The sequence below is a fragment of the Engystomops pustulosus genome, chromosome 1, assembly GCF_040894005.1.
Source record: "Engystomops pustulosus chromosome 1, aEngPut4.maternal, whole genome shotgun sequence".
Classification (NCBI taxonomy): Eukaryota; Metazoa; Chordata; class Amphibia; order Anura; family Leptodactylidae; genus Engystomops; species Engystomops pustulosus.
The window spans coordinates 233,820,855-233,844,781 of NC_092411.1; the positions used below are offsets into that span (position 1 = coordinate 233,820,855).

At 41.9% G+C, this 23,927-nt stretch overlaps 1 protein-coding gene across 3 annotated transcripts in view; it reads right to left on the reverse strand.

The window, feature by feature from the left end:
• TRIM2 (tripartite motif containing 2) overlaps positions 1-18,684 on the reverse strand; it is a 100,590-nt gene extending 81,906 nt beyond the window's left edge. Inside the window, exons 1-3 of one of the 3 annotated variants that reach the window (XM_072121098.1) lie at positions 16,638-16,765; positions 12,997-13,124; positions 12,889-12,914 (exon numbers count right to left, since the gene is read on the reverse strand). The gene's annotated coding sequence lies outside the window, so the exon portion shown is untranslated. Of the gene's footprint in view, positions 1-12,888; positions 12,915-12,996; positions 13,125-16,637; positions 16,766-18,468 lie in introns of those variants that run through there. The other 2 variants (XM_072121140.1, XM_072121119.1) reach the window with 2 other exon arrangements.
• Between the last annotated feature and the right edge of the window lie 5,243 nt (positions 18,685-23,927).

Below are 23,927 nucleotides of genomic sequence, written 5' to 3' on the forward strand. Positions count from 1 at the left end.
CCTTCCTTTGCTGAGATGCCTGCCGCCGCAGATGACCTCCCTGCTGTTCCAGCTCCAGCTTCTGGGTGTTCCATGTCAGCAGTTCCAGTGTCTACCACCAGATGTCTTCAGGTGACAGATCTCAACACTGCTTTCTTCACCCAGGCTGATGATGTCCCTGCTGCAGTTCCTGCTTCCATGCCTGCAGCCATTGCTCTTGAGCAGCAAGATTAACCCCTGAAGGGCTGTAGCCCACTTCAGGTACTGTGAATATTGTACATATGTATATTTATTACTGCTATCCCATTTGGGCTGAGCGCCCGCTCACCCTTATTTATCTCAGTCAAGAGATTATACACTGTCATGTGCTATGATAGCACCCCTTCCTCTGCCACTGCAGAGATTCCTACCCAAAGGACTCTGTCCCTCTACACATGGAGGAGACCCTTTGCTTCTTCCATTGCACTTTTCCCCACATCAAGGGCTGTACCCAGAAGATGGACTTTGTCATTAGAGACCTTCTGAGAGACTTTTGGCCAATTCCAAGGAAAAGTTGCTGTGTCTATTGACTATTATTTTGCACTTAATGCCTTCCTTTTTAGGTATGGACATTCTGCTTGCACTCTTTATGCCTTTTCTTTGCAGGAAAAGAGACATTTGCTATCGTGCTACCCTGAGTAGCCTATCTACCTCTGTAACGTTTGTAACGTTCAAGATGTGTACCCATTGGGCTCCTAAGCCAATGTGAATTAACCTGTTTGCACACTGTCATATATGCCAGTAGTCTGCATTAACCCTTTCATAGGCTTTTCAGGTTGTAGTGTGGCTGTGTCGGACCGTCTCTATGTAGTACAATGTTTTATTGTGTCACATATGCCAATGTATGCATATATACACTATATAATTGCCGCCAGGGAAGAAGCGTTGATATAACAAATATACAGGCCTTGGTGCAAGGAGTGGATTACAGGACATGACACCACACCTTTCCTACTGGACAGTTCGGTTTAATGGCGTCAGCGACCAACTGTCATACAGCTACATGTTTTTGTCTTAGTCCGACACCAACCCAGGTGCCTGTCTCCAGGACCATGGGCGGTTTGTCCCTACACCTCACATAGCCTGCACTTCCTAGAAGTGCCCTTAGCCCCCTCTGCGCCCCAAACCATCTGTAGTCGAGCCGAGGGCGGCTCTTTCAATTGCCCCCGGGGTATGCAACACCCTCGCCGATGCAATGGCGAGGGAGTGTTTGCGAATACGTCCCACCTGCATGTAATCACATCAAACTACATGGTCCTGATAGGACATAGGGGTATTGCAGTGGTGAATCCTGCCTGGCAGGACAGGAGTTAAGTATTTTGTATGATGCAAGATGCTATTGTCCAATGATCTGTGTTACATCCTGTCCTTTGTGAGCTGAGATGTGATTGGAGGAGCAGCCACCACCTGACCAAAGGGAGGTAATAAAACCCCCTGGCCAGGAATGTTCTAGAGAACTTTCAGAGGATTCCAGGAGAAGTCTCAGATCTCAGAACACTCAGAGAGAGATTCAAGTGTAGGAGAATCCTAGAGATCAGTGAGTGAGTGAGTAATCTCTGTCTAGCCCATACCAGAGCAGGAAGAGCTTAGCCCCTGCCTCTGAAGAGTGGAGCTAATAGATTAGAGTTAGTGTAGTGAGGAAAAGGGGTATCATCTTACCTTTAAAGGTGATACCTGAAGCCCTACAGGACAAGCTGAAGCTTCCTACCAGGACACAGCTGCCTCCCAGCCTGCCCTCTACATCCAGGCTGGTGAACTATCTCCTGAGGCTCCCTCCAACTCACATCTCAGCACTCCATCTACCTGTTAAAGGCACGTTTGCTGCGGTTCCTGCCGGTTCAAATAAAGAACTGTAAGTTGTTTTCTTCAACTTCTGTCTCCGTCTGGTCCCTGCTAATACGGCTGCCTTCATCACTGGCACCCTGTCGATCACCCAGAGACTCACACTCGGGACATTAAGGGGTTGCCCCAGGGAGATCCGCTATAGCAGCCTCTCCCTCATCTTTTCTTGTCAACACCACCCTGCTGGAGACCTGCCAGGCTGTAGGACAGCCCTCCGGTTACCCCGTACCAAGCACCGTGACAATAGCGTGCTTAGGCCGCAACCGCCAGCCACTCTGGTATCGCGGGCCCCGGCTGTCACCAGGCCTCACCTCAAGGGCTAGGCCCCGGTGGGGGATGTTGCATATGCGTGTATGTGTCACGGGTGCCCCTCTCTGTGGCATCAGCTCCCCCTGGGTTCCCTCACCTCTCCACGTTCCTACTCCTGTCCCGGCTTCCCAGGGCATGTACCAGTCTCCTCTGTAATGATCTGGTGGTACCACGCCGCAGCAAATCCAACCCGCTCTGCAGCGGGCTCTGGTGAAGACCAGGTGCCACTTAGACTCCGGTCCCAGGTGTCAGTTTATACCATCATCCGCGGTGGTCTAGTGAGTCCACTACCCCTGAAGCCTAACAGTAATATCCAGCTGTTGTCCAGCAGTCCGAGCAGATTGCCGTGCAGGGAGAACAGCTTGGTCAAGTCACCGCCATGTTGCAGCAACTGATGGCTACTCAGCAACAGCGTCAAGCCGCATATCAAACATGCACATGCTCCCTGCACATCAAACTTATGCCATCTCACTTTGTCACAGAACGGTCTAAGGTGGCATTCATCTTCAGACTCCTCTCCGGGAAGGCCCTGGCCTGGGCTACTCCCCTCTGGGACAGGGGCGATCCAGTCACGGCTACTCTCACAGCATTCCTCGCACAAATCTGATCCGTTTTTGAGAAACCTGCACGGGTGTCTTCAGCTGAGACTGCACGGCTGAACCTGCGCCAAGGATACTCATCTGTTGGTGACTATGGGGTTCAGTTCCACACCCTGGCCTCTGCCTGAGGTGAAAATTTAAATCCTGTTCCCCTCAGCTTACTTCTTATCGCCTGCTACATAGGTTCACTGAATTTATAGACAAGTTTTTAAAAAGATTCTACAGCCTGATCTAAGAATACTAGCAATTGATTACACAGGGCAAGATATCAGTCAAGAAATATTCTGAGGCATTCAAGGTTGGTTTACACCCCCTAGTGATAAAGGACAATTATCCTATGCAAGGACTCCTGGTCTCATCACAAGCAGGGGGGTAGTCAAGGAATCTTGGAATCTATTTAGATGAAAGTCTCCATCTATAAATTGTCATTCTTTGGGGGTACCATGCGGACAGTTTGATCAGGCCTTTCTGCTTCCCTAGACGCCAGACTTATAACATCACATAATGTATTAAGTTCTGTGTTCTTTATCCCTTTTTATTTTACCAAACTGTTATTTTTTGCATTGTATGTTTATATCTGTTTAATGTGTCACCCTTTTTGTATAATAACCCTTTATAATTGTAAGCACTGTCCTTTTGATATTAAACGTCCATTTAATAAGAGCCTTCTTGTGTTCTAACAATTCCATAACTCTGAGGAGACGTTACCTACATTGATTTATTGTTTAACTTGAGATTGTAATCTAATATTGGTGCATAATAAATCTTAGGTTTCTTGTCAGTCTATATATGATGAGTGGTGGCAGCTATATCACTCAGGTTCTTGCAGGGTGGAGAGCTGTCAGAGCACGGTCCATTGAGACCCAGCAGGTTCCCTTCCTGAACTTAAGTCAGATCCGGTCAGCGATCAGCCATGTTCTTGACAAGCCCCAATACAAAGATAACCCCCAGGAATATTATACACAGCCCCTAAGATTAACATATGTACCCATATATATATTTAAATACCCCCACAGTTATATTATATACTGCACCCATATACTGATGTCCCCCACCAGGTATAATATATATAGTCCGCTTTCATATTAGAAACCAGCCCCCACATACAGGCCTCCCCCCCAGGAAAATCATACACAGTCCCCAGATATATTATCCAGAGCCACCCATTATAAAAGTATGCACACCCCCATAAAGAGATGCATGATCCCCTCCTATCAGTTTTAAAATAATAAAACTAATATTTACCTTCAGTGATGCCCTCCCCTTATCAGTGAAGTCAATCAGTGTCCTCTTTGCAGGGATGCAGGCTGTGCACCTGTACCTGGGTCCTGCACTGCATACAGAGCGATGGAGATACATCGCTCCTTCCACTAATTGCATCTGTGTCTTAAAGGCACAGACACAATTCATTTTTTGGATGGACTATTTGGGCAGCCGTGGGCATAGATACAAGTGGCAACTGATTGGCTCCAAAGTAAGATACCAGCGAGAATTTCTTCTGTTGGACCTTTGGGCCCGCTGATATGGCATAGCCTGGAAGAGAATCCACTAGTGAGCCAGTCTAAATTAATAACAGCTCCTTACCCTTTTATGTGAATTTTATTATGTATATTATTGTAAACATCACATTTGCAGCACAAAATGAAAATAATAAATTATTTTCTTTTCTGGCTTATCTGCTTTCTGAGCTTTAGGGAAAACCAACCTTCTGTGAAATGATGAACATTAGCATTATCTTTAATCCTAGTGACCTAATTTTCCTTGATGCTCATTTTATTTCTCTATTGCTTTATTCTCTGCTTCCTGAAACATATGCTTTATCCGAGTCCCTAGTGGTCTCGGCCTTGCAGTGCAGTCAGACTTCGCAGAAACAGCAGACAAAAAGCTTCAGGGTATACAGAAGAAAACCCATCTGCTCGCTGTCTGTCCATGAAACCTCTTCAGAATTTTGGAACTTTTTCATTTCATAGGTTTTTCCTGTTTTTTTTTTAATAAGTAGATGATAAGTGTAAGGCCCCTTCCACACTTGCGTTGCAGATCACGTCAGAGTTTGATCAGGGTGCGATCAGAGTTTGGTCAGTGAAAAACACAAGTGTGAAAGGGCCCTAAATGTATCTACCAAAGAGCTAGACCACATAGCTGCAATGGGTCTAATTAATAAAGTAAATCCTGCCAATATTTACCGGTAAATAAAAGTTGGCTTCTCATAAGAATTATTACTAATGTGTATTGCAACTGCCGTATAATTACACAGAGATATTTCTGAAAATACTGTTATAATGCTTCAGTTTGATAGAAAAACATGTTTAGCAGCTCCTATGTGTATTGCATTGCAATATATTTGTGGACCAATAGAATATGGGAGGCGACATACCTAATGTTATCAGTAATTGCTCATAAAATGATACTGTAAGCTGGGTGTTTAAGGTTTCTCCCTTTTCTTTGTATTTCATTTTCTTCTTTTCTTTGTAAAATAACATGTATACACCTGTATGAATAAGCTTTTGCATAGCATGCAATATTACTAGAAAGTCCCTGTATATTTCTCAATATGCTTCAAAACATCTTCAGTAGACTCTATAATTGACATTTGCCAGTATTGTAGACCTGTACCGTGTTAGTGATACAAAACTGTGTGAGGGAAAAGATAAGGTGATACCCTTGTAAGGCTAACTTGGTATATATGATGGTGAGCTTTAAAGAATACTAAAAGAGCAAGTGTTCTCAAAAGTTCACCATCCTATATACTCAAAATATAGGTATCACCTAATTTCTTTACTCTTCTAATTGGCAGTTGTCAACTCATCCATTTGTACCTACAGCCCTCTTGTGGACAATAACAATATTGATAGTCAAATCATGTGAAGTTATACAATTTTTAAGTATTGTAACACAGTATCAAGGTGCTCATACACTACAGGTTTTAGAAATCTGAAAAGAGCACAATAGATGCTGAAAAATACGTAAATACTTTAACAAACTTTACCAGGACAATTGATGGAGGAGCTACTGTCCCACTGCGAAAGTCCTCAAAAAGTTTCGCAAATAAAATATTACAGGTTGTGCTCAAACTCTTGGTGGAGGAACAGTGCAATGACGAGGTGTGCCCATTCCAGACTCTACCATTCATGTTGGAAAGAGCGGCAGGACAAGGGTAGATCCACGTTCACACTGAATAGAGTTTAAAATATTTGTTTAGTGATTTTAATGAAAAGGCTAGATATTACAAAAAGAATGTGGGGATATTAGAGATGCATATAGGAATGTTTAATTAAAGGAAACCTACCACTTAAAAAATGGCAGTTCTAACCCTGAAATACATCGCACCAGCACAGGGTGAGCTGGTGGCGGATCATATATTCATTAATTTTGGAAACCGGCGATTGCTTTAATAAACTCTTTTATACTTTACATTGCAAGTACGCTTCGGCGCAACATTTGTGCGACCGTGCGTGCGCCTGATTCGGAAGTGGCAGAGAGCCGGTGACGTCACTGAGCTCTCGGGCACACCCGCGCCTGCGCAACTTTGCATGCAAAGCCGGGCGTGCGAAGTTGCGCAGGTGCGAGTGTGCCCGAGAGCTTGGTGACGTCACCGGCTCTTCGGCACTTCCATATCAGACGCACGCACGGTCGCGAACATGGTGCGCCGAGCTGTATCATGGTGTGCCGAAGCATCCTTGCAATATAAGGTATAAAACAGTTTAATAAAGCAATTGGCAGTTTCTGGAATTAATGAATATGCTCCGGCACCAGCTCACCCTAAACTGGTGCGATGTATTTGAGGGTCAGAACTACCATTTTTAAGTGGTAGGTTTCCTTTAAATAAGTGTATGTATGATATACAATGTCATGTTTTATACAGAATAGTGAAGGAATGTAAAGTACATTTTTGTAATATAACACAAGATTATTGAGATCTATATGTCTTTTTTTGTTAACATCTTGCTGTATGTTTAAACATACATACAGGTATATAAATAAGGTCATTTGAATGCCAAGGTCATGCCCTGGAAGAAGCCATTAAAGGTAAAACTGTGGGTCGGGCTAATTGACTTGGTGTAGTTTTACTATAGGCCCACTTTTAAACTTGTGTCTGTGAGTATGTTTCAATAAATGGATTTTCGAATATACACCTGGATTATCTTCACTATGTTTGCACTTGGAGTGGGACAAGTTGCTGATAGGACCACTTCTATTGAAGAGTGGGAGAGATTATGCGGGCCTTCGACCAGCCATTAGTGGTTTCAGTGTGAACATGGATCTATCCTTGTCGTTCTGCTTGTGAATGGTGGAGTTTGGACTGGATACACCTCGTAATTGCACTGTTCCTCAGCAAATATAAAAGGAGTATGAGCACAACATGGAATATTATATTTATAGATTCTGATAAATGTGAGATACTTTTAGTTTTGGATTAGTCACTGCCATCTGCAGTAGCTCAGTCTGGGCCAGAGATCATAAGGGAAATCTATGTAACATTTGTCCAAATGATCTATTTAATTTATGCCACTTCGAAGACTAACCACAAGATCTCTAATGTATGGCCAGATTAATTTAAAAAAAAGTCTACTGTGTCAACGTGTTCATGTCATATATTGGGTCCATAACATTTCTCAAGGTTTTCTACATAGACCGCTCGCATCCCTAAGGAAAGTATTGAATTATTAGTGTACATTCCAGAAGAATAACTCAGAGTTAGCATATGAAAACATCTTTGGTAAAAAGCAATATCCACAAGCTTTGCTAATTGAAGGCATTGGAAAGTATATTCTCACATTTCCTTGATGTAGACAGAATTTGTATGTCCTGTCACTTCCTTGTTCTATGCATCAGTTTCAGGCAGAATATAGGGAGCCATGTATTATGATTGATTCATGGTGTGGAGCTTTGTGTCTGACTTCTATTTACAGAATTCTTATTCTTGAGCTGAGGTTCTCAGCAATCAAACCCTCACAGATCATGTATCATTTATTGTGTGGATATAGAATAGGTGTCTTTAGTAAGAAAACCTTTAATGGTCGTCACTCCTCCATGGGCGCACAATCCATGAGCAGATTTGAGAAAATTGCCGTGATTTGTTGCAAAATTGCAATGAGACCTTTGCAATGACCTGTGATGATGTCATGATCACATGACCTGCAGGGAAATGTAGTTTACAAGGGGCAGCCTAAATGAGAAGAGAACTGCACTGTGAGGTGATTTAAAGTTTTATTTATTTATTTTTACCTATTATTTCAATATTACTGTATTACAGTATATAGTAATTTACTGCTGATCTCCAATGGCCTGCAATTGGCCACCAAGTGGCGCCCACTAATGACATTACAGGGGGCAGTGATCAGCCATCCAAGATAGTGTCGCGCCATCTGCAGCTGTGTTAGGTGCTGCACTTAACAGGTCAGCGGCAGTTACAGGCAGGTGTCAGGTGTGATATACAGCCGACACACTCGCTGTGTAAGGAGACAGCTTAGCCCGTGAGCTCTATCAATACACCCCATGCAGCACCAGTACCTGATAGTATGTCCTGGTGCATTAAGGGGTTAAAGGGGCTCAAGAACTGGGGTCCGTTGTATCCAACTCCATTCACAGTCTATGGCACTGATGGAAATTTCAGGGTGCAGTGCAGAAGTATCTCCCTCTGATCATTTGCGGTACAACGGACCTCCCTTCCAATTTTATGCCTGCAGAAAATAAGTTTTCCAGGATAGAACAAGGAAAATATTGCCTCTTTTGCTACTTTGTAAGGCAGCCCTTCCTTACCATCAAGCATGACTTTCATAAAGCCTAATGACATGATGTGGGACTAAAGCCAAACCAGTATATCTATTCCAGAAGGAACCGATTTACAACTGTAGACAGCACTGCTTCAACATGGTTGTGTCGGGAAATCGGCGTTGCTCCACTAGGGGATTGCCGGAAATATCCCCTAGTGGAGCATCAATGGCTAAAAGTCTCCACACACCTGCAAGGTGGCCTTAATTCCAAAAGTCTCCGTAAGAGGAACTCTTACTTCCCGACTCTGCGATGCATTTCAAAACACATTCCAAGGGCAACTCAGCCTCATGAATGTAGTAGAAAGGTAAGTACATGTTTTTTTCTTCCTTTTTTTAAACATAAGCTGTCAGATTTTAAATGTCAGAAAAGCATTTTAGGTCCAGACACACTGTTACAATTCAGACTGTGGCTACAACAAGCTTACCATAATGATTTTCCTGGGAATACATAATCGACTGAAATAATTAACCTGCAATTTATATTCAAATTTGTATAACCCACTGCTAGTGTACACTTCTGCAGGTGTCACAGTTAGTTCTGCTACAGCTAACCTTCGGGAACTAATTGGTGCATTTCAGATTATTTAGCCCCTTTAACAGAGGAGTTAACAGAGATCTGTATCTAACAGACATAGTTCATGCCGGGGAGCAGGTACTGTTACATTTGAAACAAGTTCTTTATTAAAGGGGTTGTCCGAGACCTTTAAAAACCTTCTATGTGGCCGGGATGGGGTTGGATAAAAAAAAAAAACATTTACTCACCTCCACGGTCACTCCTGGCATCCCACACTGTCGGTCTACAGTCCGTGCCCATTTGTTTACAGGGGCATGGAAGCTCAGCCGAGTTCAGCTTCTGGACTGTCTAGGTGCCCGGCTACAACCACCCGTCCCTATTACTAGCACTGTATCATGCACTGAGATATGGGGACAGTCAAGCAAACTCAGCTGAGCTTCTGTGCCCCTGTAAACAAACAAGGGCATCGACCAGAGGGACGGCAGTGCGGTAAGCCGGGAGGGTTCGCAGAGGTACAGAAGTACAGGAAGTACCCTATTAAAAGAACACCCAACTTACAGACGACCCCTAGTTACAAACAGACGTCTGGTAATTGGTAATATACTGTACTTTAGCCTTAAGCTACAATAAACAGCTGTAACAGTTATCACAGGCATCTGCAATGAAGATTTATTGTTAATCCTGGTTCTTATAACAATCCAACATTTTTTAAATCCAATTGTCACAGAGACCAAAAAAAATTTGGCTGGGGTTACAATTATAAAATATACAGTTCCGACATACATACAAATTTCAAGCAACCCCATAAAAGCTGAAGTTATAGAATTAGGCTTTGCAGCCTAAGCATATCAATATTTGTATGTCCCAGAATAAGATACTTATACCCAGATAACACAAGTCTAAGCCATAAAAATATAATAAGCAACTATTTAGTTCCATATTTACAGAACATTATATTCCCTTTGGAGATTAGATGCAGATTTACAAGCCAGCAGGGGACTGAAGTGTAATCATCCAGCAATGCAGTAATGTGCACAAAAACAAAGAAATCAATAAATGCACTAATAGTATTATATATTATTTACATGATTACTTTACATGAGGAAAATATTTTTTTATGATCATGTACAAACTTGACTTATTAGTATGTCCTGCAGGAAGAGTTCATGCAGACACTCGCAGCAGCAGGTTTGGACACCCTGTGTCCTGTGTGCTTCTGTCCGATGTAGGGGGCCATTCAGTCATTACTATATGCGCATCAAGGACACCATAACATGTCATTCAACCACTGACATGGCAGGGGTGTTCAAAGAGGGTATGTGCATTCAGTAATGACTACATAGTCCCCTCCATCTGCCAGAAGGACACAGGACATCAAACAAAGTCTTGAGTACAGCTTCCGTCAGATCACGTGACCCACTGCTCCAAATGAGTGCATAAAAACTTTATCAGGGTAATGTATAATATAGGTGACTCTATTAGGGTCTTCTACTTTAATAATAATTCTTTATTTATATAGCGCCTACAGATTACGCAGCAAAGCACAATGCATGACAAATTGGTCGCTGTCCCCATTGGGGCTCACAATCTAAACAACCTACCAGTATGTTTTGGAGAGTGGGAGGAAACCCACACAAACACGGAGAGAACATAAAAACTCTTTGCAGATGTTGACCTGGGTGGGATGAGAACCCAGGATCCCAGCGCTGCAAGGCAGAAGTGCTACTCACTCAGCCACCGTGCTGCCCTGTTTCTCCGGTAAAATGTTGTATTAGTGGCCAACTCCTTTAAAAATTTAGCAGTTTTCCATTAGAATTATCCTACTATTCTATGTCTGCAGCAATTATGTACACCATGACATCTCTATGTAAACAGACAACATACAAACTGTGTAGTCAGATACTGCAATCATAACCCCCTGTTATTTTACTGATTTTCTCAGAAGATTATGATAATATGATTACTGCATTGTAGTTTTGTAAAGAGTTTGTTGAATATTTCCATTTGGATGCAAGTTTTTCAAAGACACAAAGTTTTTGGCAATATGTTGGAAAGTTATAGATAGTCTTTAAAGGACCTCTACCATCAGTTTAGTGATAGTAGATGTGTACTAGTAAGAACGTCCTGAGGAGCATTGTTTCTCAGGATTTCTTTTATTGTAACTTTATAATGGCCTGAGCATCCCAGGGTAATTAGCATAACTTTTATAACTCTAGATTTCCACGAGATATAGAGATATAATGAAAGAAGTCCTGAGAAACAGTGTTACTTGGACACATATGCCATCACTAAACTAATGGTAGATGTTCTTTAAATCTAGCTGATATAATAATAATAATTCCTTTAATTATATATTGCACACAGATTACCCAGCGCTACACAGAGCTTGCCAAATCGGTCCCTGTCCCCATGGGGCTCACAATCTAATCAACTTACCAGTATGATTTGGAGTGTGGGAGGAAACTGGAGGACCCGGAGGAAACCCACGCAAACACAGAGAGAACATACAAACTCTTTGCAGATGTGGTCCCTAGGACATGAACCAAGGTCCCCAGCACTACAAGGTTGTAATACTAACCACTAAGTCACAGTGCCGTACTGAGACACTTTTGATTTTATTTAACCAGAAAAGTCCTTGGATGGATGGATCAGGCTGACATTCTAAAGCTAACCACGAAAATGACAGTACTTAGTAGCTATTCCACCTGTGCCCCACTTCCCTCACTATACCCCAAGAACATACTTTTCCTCCACCATAGGCCACAGTAATTTGACTAAAAGCATATGTCAGTATTATGAACCAGTAGATGGTAAGGAGCAGGAGGCAGCTTCACCTTCCAGTCATGATGTGACCTGCTTCTTTGGATAGAAGCCCCCTGTACACCAGTGTATATCAGAAAAAAATAGCAATATGAAACGGTTGTATTCGTTTTTGTATAATTTTATGCCTTTTTTACTATAATTCCTTTTTTTCTAATACAAACATGTGCAAATAGATCTGTCCATATCTGTCCTCCTTCCTTAGAATAAAAGAGTATAAACATAGACATTAGAAATAATTCTGAGGACTTTTATTCTTCGTTGTTTGATTCACTCTCCAAAAACACATGTACTTATATTTTAGTACCAAAAGACACTAGATTTTGCTACAGAAGCTTTTTTAATATTTATATAATAATTTATATATTGTTTTATTTTATTTTTTTATGCAAGGTAAACACATGTCGAGAGTTAAGCCTAACTATATGATAAATGTTCAGTGTGGAGTTCTCAATAAGGCAATGTTCAACTTGTTTGAGTTCAGACTAATAATTACATACCGTATTCCATGCATAAAAAACAAAACTACAAGAAAACATTAAGACTCTTTCTCTGTCTGCATTTTCTCAGTGAATAAGTCCTCTGCAGTACTGCGAAGGCTGAAGGTTACACAAGGCAAGTCAACCACCCATGTCTAGACTTCAAAGCAGAACAAACCACATAAAATGCAGCAAAAAGAGGCAGCACAAGCAAAGACATACACAGTCCACAAGGTCATACATGTGGACTGGATGGGGACAAGGGACATAGCGATACAGCAGTTATCACTTGTGTCTTCATGGTTTAGACCACGGAGCCAAGAAGCAACAACACTGATGGATGCAACATATCCATTAACAATGGTCCATATTTTGCATTTATATTTATATGCACTTGCAGTGTGTACGTCCAGTACATTATTCTTAACCATATCATTGCCATAAGTCTTATCCATCTGTGCATCATGCAGGACAAATACAACACTGGTATGATGAAATGTAATATAAGGATAAGAGATCACCACATTACTTACATTTAGGAGATACAGGGATCCAGTGGCTGCTCCAGGAGAAACAAGAGAGAGTTGATTCAGATGTGGTCTGTCTATGTGCTAGCAGATGAAAGACTGCAGTATGGTTACCTTCTTTATGCTATGCCTTGCATGCTGCTTGCATCCGCTGCATCTGTCAGATGTGACCTCCCTACTGCCTCAGGGTTTCATACGCTCACATTATGTGATGCGCAGCAATGTGCTTCACCACCGCCTGTCTGCAGGGAGCGAGAATAATAATGATGGGTATCTATCAAAGCTTCCCAGCTGCAAGCTGCTGCATCAAAGACTACGATTAGTAACATCATGCTGCTTTTGGTGTCTGATATTTTCCATTTACTTCATACTCTCACTATTACCATTGTTTTACGAACTGTAACAAACCCAAGTATGACATTACGGACCATACAAATCATAAGATTTATAGGCTTTTCATATACTGTATTTAGGCGTCAGTATCTCTGTTTTGCATAGAATATGCCCCTCTGATTCAGATTGTTAGCTCTTATCTTATGATGACAATCTAGTGAAAGTCTGAAGTCTAAGAATAATGTATTATCACCAACCTCATGTCAAGGAAATGTAAGGAACTGATTGATTCAGAAAAAATACATTATTGCACACATTCATTCTAATTTACAAGGCTGTGTTTCCCTAACACATAGGCCCACAATTATTAAAGTGTTTGCGCCACTTTTCTGTCTGACTTTGCACCGAAAAAATGTGCAAACTGCTTGTACATGTATTTATTAAGTGTCTGCGCTAGTTTTGTGTCGCGGCTGAGCTGTGTCCAACAAGACAGAATAAATGTGCACCTGGAGGGGCATGTTACTGCTTAGTCGTAGATTCCTCCACATTTATTATGTGCGCCACAATCCTGTCTGCACCACAATTCAGCAACGTGAACAAAGTGCACCAAAAAAAACAATGGTGCCCACTTCCAGAGCAGTGCAGGAGGCGCCAGATTAATGAAGACCAATTTTGATGAATCTGCCGCACCCTGCACACTACACAGGCAAACTGCACATATTATAGATTGTACTGGTTTTGATAAATGTGGGCCATACTGTATACGTGGAACAAATATATACCAGTTCTTCACTTTGGACGATAAAGGTTTAAGGAAATCTACCACATGGATGCAGTGCTTCTAATCCAAGCACACTTACATGCTGCGATGTGCCTCCTGAATCAAGACCCATTCTTATTTTTGCTTATCGCTTAGTTTTAGAATAAAACCGTCTTTTAAAATTATGCAAATAAGCCTCAAAGGCTCCTGTCTAAGTCACAGAAGCCCCTTCTGGATCTGTTGTCTGCTAATTATTCTCACTTCCATTCAACATGGAAACCAGAATTACTTGCAGACGACAAAAAGGTGTTTTTCTCAAAAATTGAACTGTTATAAGCAAAAAGAAGACCAGTTTCAGCAAGCACATGCCATCACGTGTGCTTGGTTTATATTCATTGCATCCATTAAAGGGCTATGACACAAGCAATTACATCAGGCAGTGGGAGAGGTGAAGTGCTGAGGGAACAGCAGGGAAGGGTGCGACAGGTGCAACAGTCTAATAAGCTGCAGCATAGAGGGGCTCTGTCAGAAGCACTTCTGACTCATTAGCATAATTTTAAAAGTACATTTGAGTAGGAAGGAGGCCATGGATAACAAATATAAGAAGATCTAAGAGGATCGTTGAGTAAATGTCCCTGGTCTATCATGCTTGATTTCTTAAGGTAATTTCTTTTAAAGGGTTGTCCCAGAAAAAAAAACTTTCCACATTTAAAACTTAAAGGAAACCTACCACTTAAAAGTGGTAGGTTTATACACATATACATGGTGTACTAAGTTGCGCAGCCGCGCGTGTGCCGGTGAGCTCAGTGACGTCACCGGCTCTCCTGCACTTCAGAATCCGGCGCGCGCACGGTCGGCCCAAGTGCGGTGCGCCGAGTTATAAGTTAATATAACTTATAATTCTAAGATAGGGGCTTTGTTCCCTTAACAAAAATATGCTCTGGCACCAGCTCACCCTGGGCTGGTGCCATGTATATGTGTATAAACCTACCACTTTTAAGTGGTAGGTTTCCTTTAAGTTGCAAATTGAACTGCATGCAACTGTACAGGGGTAATTTGCCCACAATGCAATTAAGGCCATTTGTGGCTGTAAAACAATCAAACCACATTTGTGACTTTATCTATGTAGATGGTATAATTACATTATATCAGCTTTCTATACAATGACATGAAGAATGTGCATATCTCTGTTCGTTACAACAGGCTACTCCATTACATGATTAAGTTGTGTCCAAAAATAAAAATATATAAGAATATATTTTGTGTGTTTATAAGAATACATATGTATTTGGAAAATATTAGATGAAACATACACCTTATTAATTTTTAAATACACTGTATTCAAAATAGTTAGTATTCATTTGTATGTAGGAACCAAAAGTTAAAATCAGATTTTCATCTAGTTATATCCTGTTGAATCATTTGACAATGGCTCATAACTACAGCATAAACAACGCACAACGCACATAAATTACACGCACACACACTCATTTTATCACTCAAGTATTAGAGCTACATTTGTGGATATTAATGATAAAAATGTAATTTGTATCAACCCTATAATAAAACTGTATTACATGTTGCATCATAATCCTTCTATGGATGCATCCTTAAAATGCAGAACTGGAAAGTTCCCGATATACTAGCATAAGAAGGCTTTATTTTGGCTTTTGGAAAATTTTACATATCACTCAAGTATTAGAGCTACATTTGTGGATATTAATGATAACAATGTAATTTGTATCAACCCTATAATAAAACTGTATTACATGTTGCATCATAATCCTTCTATGGATGCATCCTTAAAATGCAGAACTGGAAAGTTCCCGATATACTAGCATAAGAAGGCTTTATTTTGGCTTTTGGAAAATTTTACATATATATTCTACTAGCTGTATCCTCCAATGTTGCCCAGGATAGTAAATAACTGCTCTTAATGATAACCAAATAATATGGGCAACAAAATATTTTCTATATATCTCTATATTTATTTATCTCTATATCTATTTGTCTGTCTGTCTCATTCTCTGACTCTCTGTCTGTCTCAGTCTCTGTCTGTCTCAGTCTTAGTCTCTGTTTGTCTCAGTCTCTGACTCTCTGTCTATCTCTCTGACTCTCTGTCTGTGTCTCTGTCTCCCTATATGTCTCTCTCTGTCTCTCCATATTAGCCTCACACATAAGTTTTGCTGTGCATATGTTCATAATTAGAGAGTTGCCCAAGATAACATACTGTGAAACGTAACTTCTGAAAAGTAAAAGTCATCTTATCTGTACAGTTGTGTTCTAATAATGTATCAAGATACTTTGTGCCATAAATTCCCAATGATATTTATTTTACTCTTCTAATGAATATGGTAAACACACTGCAGTCTGCTTTCTTTATAATGCTATAGCCAGTTATCTTATCTAATCCTTACATGACTTGAAAATAGATCTATCCTGAGCTAAGAATGGGAAGAAAAAAAGATGCAACCAATAGCAATAAAATTTAGATATGTAAAATCACTGAGTTACAAAAGTATGATCCCCTAAAACCCATACAAATGCACACATATACAGCATGCACAGTATGCATACATCACATATACATCACATGAGAGCATGGCAGTATGTCATAGTACTGTACCAATTCATAATAGGCAGAAAATGGAACCATATTTACCGTTAGCTACAAAGTAAGCCCTATAAAGCTATATCCAGAGTACAGATGACTGTGTTCTGGAGCGCTCATATGGAATGGTCAGTGGTCTGCTTCATCTAAAAATGAGGACACATAAACTTTCCTTTCATTCAAGGAGCGAATTACATATCCATAGCTCTGCAGATGACTGCCCTGCCTCCCCGAAAATGCACCTAATAGAATGGCAGGGCTGCCTTAGTGACATCCAATCCCGCTCTCGCTCCTCATCACACGCTTAGCCATTCTCATTGCCATTCACCTCATTTCCCTCTAAGGCACCTGTCTCACTGGGGAATTGTTTCCAAGGAAACTGCAGATGGAGATTTTTTTTTTCCCCCGAAACTATTGCCATAGAAACAGTCTGATACATGTGATCTGCACTGTCATATCCTGCACTCATTTGTATACAGTGTATATATATATATATATATATATATATATATATATATATATATATATACATTTATGTTTATATACTTCAATTTCTATGGCGGCCATCAATGTATCCCTATTGTCATGAGTGTGTAGGATTTTGGAATAACAAAACCAATCAGAAAACTAATGGGCCTTTTACTGTATACTGCAGCATGGAAGAGATGTCTGCAGGAAGAATGAAGTCAGTAGCTTAGTACAGAGAGGTTATTGCCCCTATTATTGTGCACTAACATAGTAAGACTGAATTTACACAAACCTAGCCGGGCGGGCATGCGTCGGCTGCGAAGGAGAGGAGAAGTGGTGACCGCTCCACTCTCCAAACAAATGCACACTGTACAGGCCTACTCAGGAAAAGATAGGACATCTTTTCCCCATGTATGGAGCAGTACGGTACAGCACGTGTGGCCATTGCTGTCTATGAGGGGGCGTATGTACGGCAAGCTCATGGCCATACAAACGTCCCCAATATGGTCGCATGAAAGCGGCTAAATACTGACAAACTCCATGACAGATGGAGCAGGTAGTGGAAAGTTTAAAAAGATTTTCTTTTTTAAAAAATTATCCCTAATCCACATTCATACAAGGACTGGCCCACCATGGATCAGGTCCCCCCCAGGGGCCCCTTTCCAAATCCTACAGCCTCTCATAGGATACCAAGAAGCTAAAAGAACAGCAGATCCTGCCAGAGGGGACACACACATGCATGTACAGTAAGTGGGCTTGGTCTTCAATCCCTGATCTGGTGGTAGATGTCCTTTAAACAATACTATTGGGCCTTCATGTTCTCATTCATTTTATACAGTTATTAATAATCTGACTCAGAGCTGCACTCATATTTCTGCAGTAAATAATTAATAAACTTGGCTAACACAGTCTAAACATAATAGTCAGAATTTGGTCCATTTGCTTTTTTAATGCAAGACAATGCAGTTGATGCTACTCGCAGGCCATTCCCATCACTTGTGGTTTGTGATCGCACCCAACTAAGTCCCCGACCTTCATATATGGAATAGTGTTCCTATGAGGGATGCAGAAAATGTTTATTCTGGCAAAACATCCCTCACAAGATGCACCAAAGTTATTATGATGCTGAATGGAGCCTCTTGGATATTTTTATCATCTCAAAACAGGTTAAATAAGTCTGGCATAGAAAACACCGGTCTAAATAAATGCCCCCTCCACATATGACCTGATAACCTTTCCATTTTCAACCAGAAACATTATTAGTAAACTGATTTCATTTATCATCTAGTAATGCTGATTACTCACGCCACGCTGCTACACCACTTTATGCTCTGCTTCATGAAGCATGACATCCAAACAAGTCAAGCATTATTAAGTAAATTAATATTTTACATTGTCAATGAAAAGTCATTACCTAAAATCAAGCTCTTACGCCAGTTGTATTCATGGCTTCTCACTCCGTAAGTGCTTTTTCATTTTCAATCCAGTGAAAGTGCAGCAATGACCGAATTATAACTGAATTATGCGCGTCTGCTAAATGCAAAGCTATCCTGCTGGGAAGCATCTTGGAAAGAGAAACACGTCCCAGGAAAGTGCTGGATACATTAAGGCACATGCCTTCCTGTTGGCATGGCATGACATGGCATGGAAGATTTCAGAGATTTTCTCAATGCCTGCAGGATACTGCTCTGCCAGCTAGAGTTAGAGGCTCCAGACACTTGATAGGATTTCAAGTTAATCTGTGCAGGGAGTGAGTGTAGATAGCATAGGGTGTATACGCTAATCCAAACATAATATAATCTTGGTGGTGCAGCCTGCAGCTTACAGTAAGTTAATGACTATAAAATATAATCAGATACAGTATAAAAACTGGCGAGCAAAATCTGAATCTGGGTCATATTTTCTATAGTTGTTAATACACTGATTATTGTAAACATTGTATAATATTTTACATATTATATTATTGCAACTTATGTCGGGCAATCTAGAGTCCTAAAAGTTCAGGGGTGTTTTGAGTCAGAACTAAAGATATAACCTGTCAATATACTGTACAAAAGTAGCCAATATTTGTAAGGTAAAAGCAAGATGTGTAGATTTGCACATCCTCTATGTTTTAGAATCTCTCCTCGTTTCCCAGTATTTCTGAAAGCTGGCCCTGGTGGGTCAGAAGACCCTGGTGCACAGCTATATGATATCAGGCAGAGGATAGTCCCAGACAGGCTAAGGTCAGGGAAGGTGGAGTTCAGGCAGAGCTTGGAAGAAGCTACGATTCAAAGTCAGATGAACCTGGAATCGTTACCATGAATCAGAATAGCAGAATCACAGAATAGAGATGGAGTAAAATAACAAGTCCAGGGTTGTATCACAGTAATCGGATAGCAGCAGAGATTACCATAATTTTATAAAAACCTCTCAAGAAAGAAATGTGTCATACAGGCAACCACAACAACCACCTAACACCTAACTAAAGATATGATAGTGTTAGTACCAATGCAAATGTCCTAAATGTAGGTCAGAAAATAGTATCTGGCAGCTAATAAAAAAATGATGAACATGGATATGTATATACGTGTGATGCCCACCAGAATAGACACTGAATACTCCATCAATTATAGGAACAAGTCCCAAAAGTGAGATAACCAAGCAAAAAACACACTGGGGCACATTTACTAAGGGCTTTGCGCTAGTTTGCACATTCTTTTAGGTGTAAACTGCTTGCACATGTATTTAAGAAGTGTCTGCGCCACTTTTGTGCTTCACTAGGCATCATGTAACAAAAATTAGGGGGTGTTCCGGTGCGTAGTCAGACCGCGCGCCTGATTTAACATGCAAAGTATGTTGCACTGTTAAAGGTGCACCACAAAAATGTTGGTGAACTCTGTCAGGCCAGTAAAGAGAATCGAAAGATTCATGAATAAGTGCAGTTTCCTACCTTCTTAGTAAATGTGCCCCACTGACTAAATAAATACATGTGCTAAAGCCATCTAGATACAGACCTACAAATAGGGGGGGCGAGCGGACAGCAAGACCCACATGTATTGCCACAAGAAGAGGCTTCCGCAGGGGTCTACCATCATTTTATAGTCATCATTTTGTCTATATCATCATCATGTAACTGATTTGTTTTTCCAGAATTTTTTTCTTGAATCTCCATCTTAATAATTTTGGTAGCATTTTGTAAACCCACCTGTTTGCTTTCAACACTGCCGGAATCCTTCTGTACATGTTCTTGAGCAGACTTGACTGATATCAAATACCAAGTATAAGCCGAGACCCCTAATTTTAACACAAAAAAACCGGAAAAACCTATTGACTCGAGTATAAACCGAGGGTGGGAAATGCATTGGTCACAGCCTCCCTAGTATATAGCCAACCAGCACCCTGTGGTATATAGCTGGTCCGTCGCAGGCACCATGACGCCAGCCGCTCGCTGACATCATAGTGTGTGCCAATTCTGGCGTGAATATGCCTGTGACAGACTGGGAGCCGGGGATGGAGTGTATGGAAGAGGACCTGCCAGGGGGTCAGAAGGTGAGTACACTTTTTGGTGTTTTTTTGACTTGAGTAGCTGCGTTAGAGTTTTTTTTGCTGAAAACCTCTGCTTATAATCAAGTATATACGGTAGGTCAATTATCCAACACCTTATGAAGCAACCCCACATCATCAGTTTTCCTCCACTGATCGTTACAATTCTTTCAATTTCTTGATCTTTTTCTGGATGATGCAACAAGTTTTTCACATCTGGATTTAGGGATCCTCTGCCTCTTCCTTGCAGATCCTCTCCAGTTCCCTCAGGTTGGATGGTGAACATTGGTGGAAGCCATTTTCAAATCTCTCCAGAGATGCTCAATTGGGTTTAGGTCAGGGCTCTGGCTGGACCTGTCAAGAATGGTCACAGAGTTGTTCTGAAGCCACTGCTTTGTTATTTTAGTTGTATGCTTAGGGTCATTGTCTTGATAGAAGGTGAATCTTTGGCCTAGTCTGAGGTCCAGAGCGCTCTGGTAGAGGATTTCATCTAAGATATCTCTGTACTTGGCCGCATTCAGTTGTCCTGTCTCTGTAGCTCAAAAACACCCCCATAGCATGATGCTGCCACCACCATGTATCACTGTTAGGATTGTATTTAGCAGGTGATAAGCAGTGCCTGGCTTTCTCCACCCATACCATTTAGAATTAACACCCAAAAGTTTAATCCACATCTCATCAGACCAGAGAATCTTATTTGTCATAGTATGGGAGTCTTTAATGTTTTTTTGCAAACTGTATACAGGCTTTCATATGTCTTGAACTGAGGAGAGGCTTCTGTCAGCAGACTCTGCCATAAAGCCCCGATTGGTGTAGGCTGCAGTGATAGGTGAATTTGTGAAACTTTATCTCATCTCCCTACTGCATATTCGGAGCTCAGCCACAGTGATCTTTTGGTTATTCTTTACCTCTCTCACCAAGGTACTTCTCCAATGATTGTTTAGTTTGGCTGGATAGCCAGGTCTAGGAAGAGTTGTGGTCGTCCCAAACTTCTTCCATTTAAAGATTTTGGAGGCCACTGTGCTCTTTGGAACATTTGTGCCATGGTTCAATTGGCTAGTTCCTTAAACCTGAGCTGTGAGGTCTTAAATGGACAGGTGTGTGCCTTTCTTATCAAGTCCAATCATTTTAATTAAACACAGCTGGACTTCAATTAAGGAGTAGAACCAACTCATAGAGGATTATAAGGAATTGGACAGCATGTTAAATATGAGTGTCTGAAAACTTATGACCATGTGATATTTCAATTTGTCTTGTTTAATAAATTAATTAGCAAAAATATCTACATTCTGACACGTCCGTTTACGCGTCAGTGTGGGTGGACTGCCAGAGCACATAGAAGTGCCTCTGACCATCTGCTGGGAAGCCGCGGGGCAAAGAAGAACCAGGAGCTTTAGGGAAAATAGGAGTGTCTGAGGTAGGTATGCAGTTTTTTATTTTTAAGGGGGCTGTGCAGGGATCATTACTGTGGGGACTGGGCCGGAGATATTACTATGGGGGACATTACCATGGGGGCTGTGCAGGGGACATTGCTATGGGGGTCTGTGCAGGGGACATTACTATGGGGGCTGTGCAGCCGACATTACAATGTGGGCTGTGCTGTGGACATTACTATGGGGGGCTGAGCAGGGGACATTACTATGGGGGCTATGCAATGGACATTATTATGGGGCTGTGCAGCCGACATTACAATGTGGGCTGTGCTGTGGACATTACTATGGGGGGCTGAGCAGGGGACATTACTATGGGGGCTATGCAATGGACATTACTTTGGGGCCTGGGCAGGGGACATTACAATGGGGGCTGTGCATAATATGAATAAGGGATGGTTGTTGGACATTTCATTAATTAGTTTCCTCGGTTTATACTCAGGTCGACTTATATAAAGGGGGATACAGAAAAGGGAGGGGGCTCTTGTGTGTCATTATCGACAGTGAAACAAGTTCTGTATCGAGATGGGCTGAAAGGCCACTCTGCCAGGAAGAAGCTATTACTCCAAAAGAAAAGAATGAAAAAAAGTCAGATTGATATTTGTTAATGCAGACAGCAACAAAGATCTTCCTTTTTTCAAGACCTGGACTGTGGTGTGTAGAAACTAAAATTGAACTTTTTGCCTATAATGACCATCATTACATTTGGAGGAAAGGGGAGAAGCAATTAAGCACCATCCCAACTGTGAAACACGGGGTTGGCAGCATCATATCGTGGGGTTGTTCTGCTGCAGGAGGGACTAGGGCACTTTACAAAATAAATGGCTTCATGAGGAAAGAAGCTTGGGTGCAAATGGCACTTCCAAATGGACAATGACCCTAAGCATGCTACCAACCTGCTTACTAAGTGGCTTGCAGATAATAGTCAATGGGGGAGATTTACTTACCTGTCCCTTACCACGATCCCAGAGGTGCATTCCACCAGAGCCCGCCGCAAATCGGGACACAGGGAAGGCAGGACCATGGGATGACAGGACCTGAGGAGGGCAGGACCTCAGGATGGCCACCGGGATACAGGACCACCACAGGAGTACAGGACCGCCACAGGAGTACAGGACCACCACAGGAACACAGGACCACCACAGGAGTACAGGACCACCACAGGAACAAAGGACCGCCACAGGAGTACAGGACCGCCACAGGAACGCCACAGGATCACAGGAATACCACAGGAACACGGGACACACGGATGCGTCTGGAAACGTACAAGAATATGGAGGCATCTGGAAACGCTCAAGAAACATGGAGGGCTTTCTCTTCAGCAGAATGACTTGGGAGATGCTGGGAGCCGCCGGGCTATAAAGGAACCCGGAAATGCCATCGCCAATTAGGAGGACGTTAGTGAGCAGGGACACGAGTGGCCTAGTCAGGCAGCAGGAGCGTCCCCAGATGGAACCGGAGCCAGGAGCCAGGGACCGGAGCCAGGAGCCAGGTACCAGGAGAAGTGAGTACAGACCCTGGGGGAGCAGGCGAGGCAGTGGGGGCACACATGAGGGCACGGGTGCACCCGCGATCTGTACCGAGGATTGCGGGTGTAACCGTGACAGATATCCCTAGTCTCTGTGATGCTAGTAGTGTAGATTTGTACTGTGTTAGCCATGGAGAGCAGAAGAAGAGTGAAGAAATTTCTGTTTCATGCATAACATCATGTCTGACGAAGAGAACTAGTATTCTCGAAAGCTCACCATCAAATATACTCAGTTAGCCTTAAAAAGGTATCGCCTGATTTCTTCACTCTTCTTCTAGTCTCTGTGACTGTTTCTTGGTCATGAGTTTTTCACCAAGGATTTTCCAGAGGTTTACTATTGGGTTAAGTTCAGGATCTGTGCAGGCCATTTCATTGTTTTAGGGAACTTCT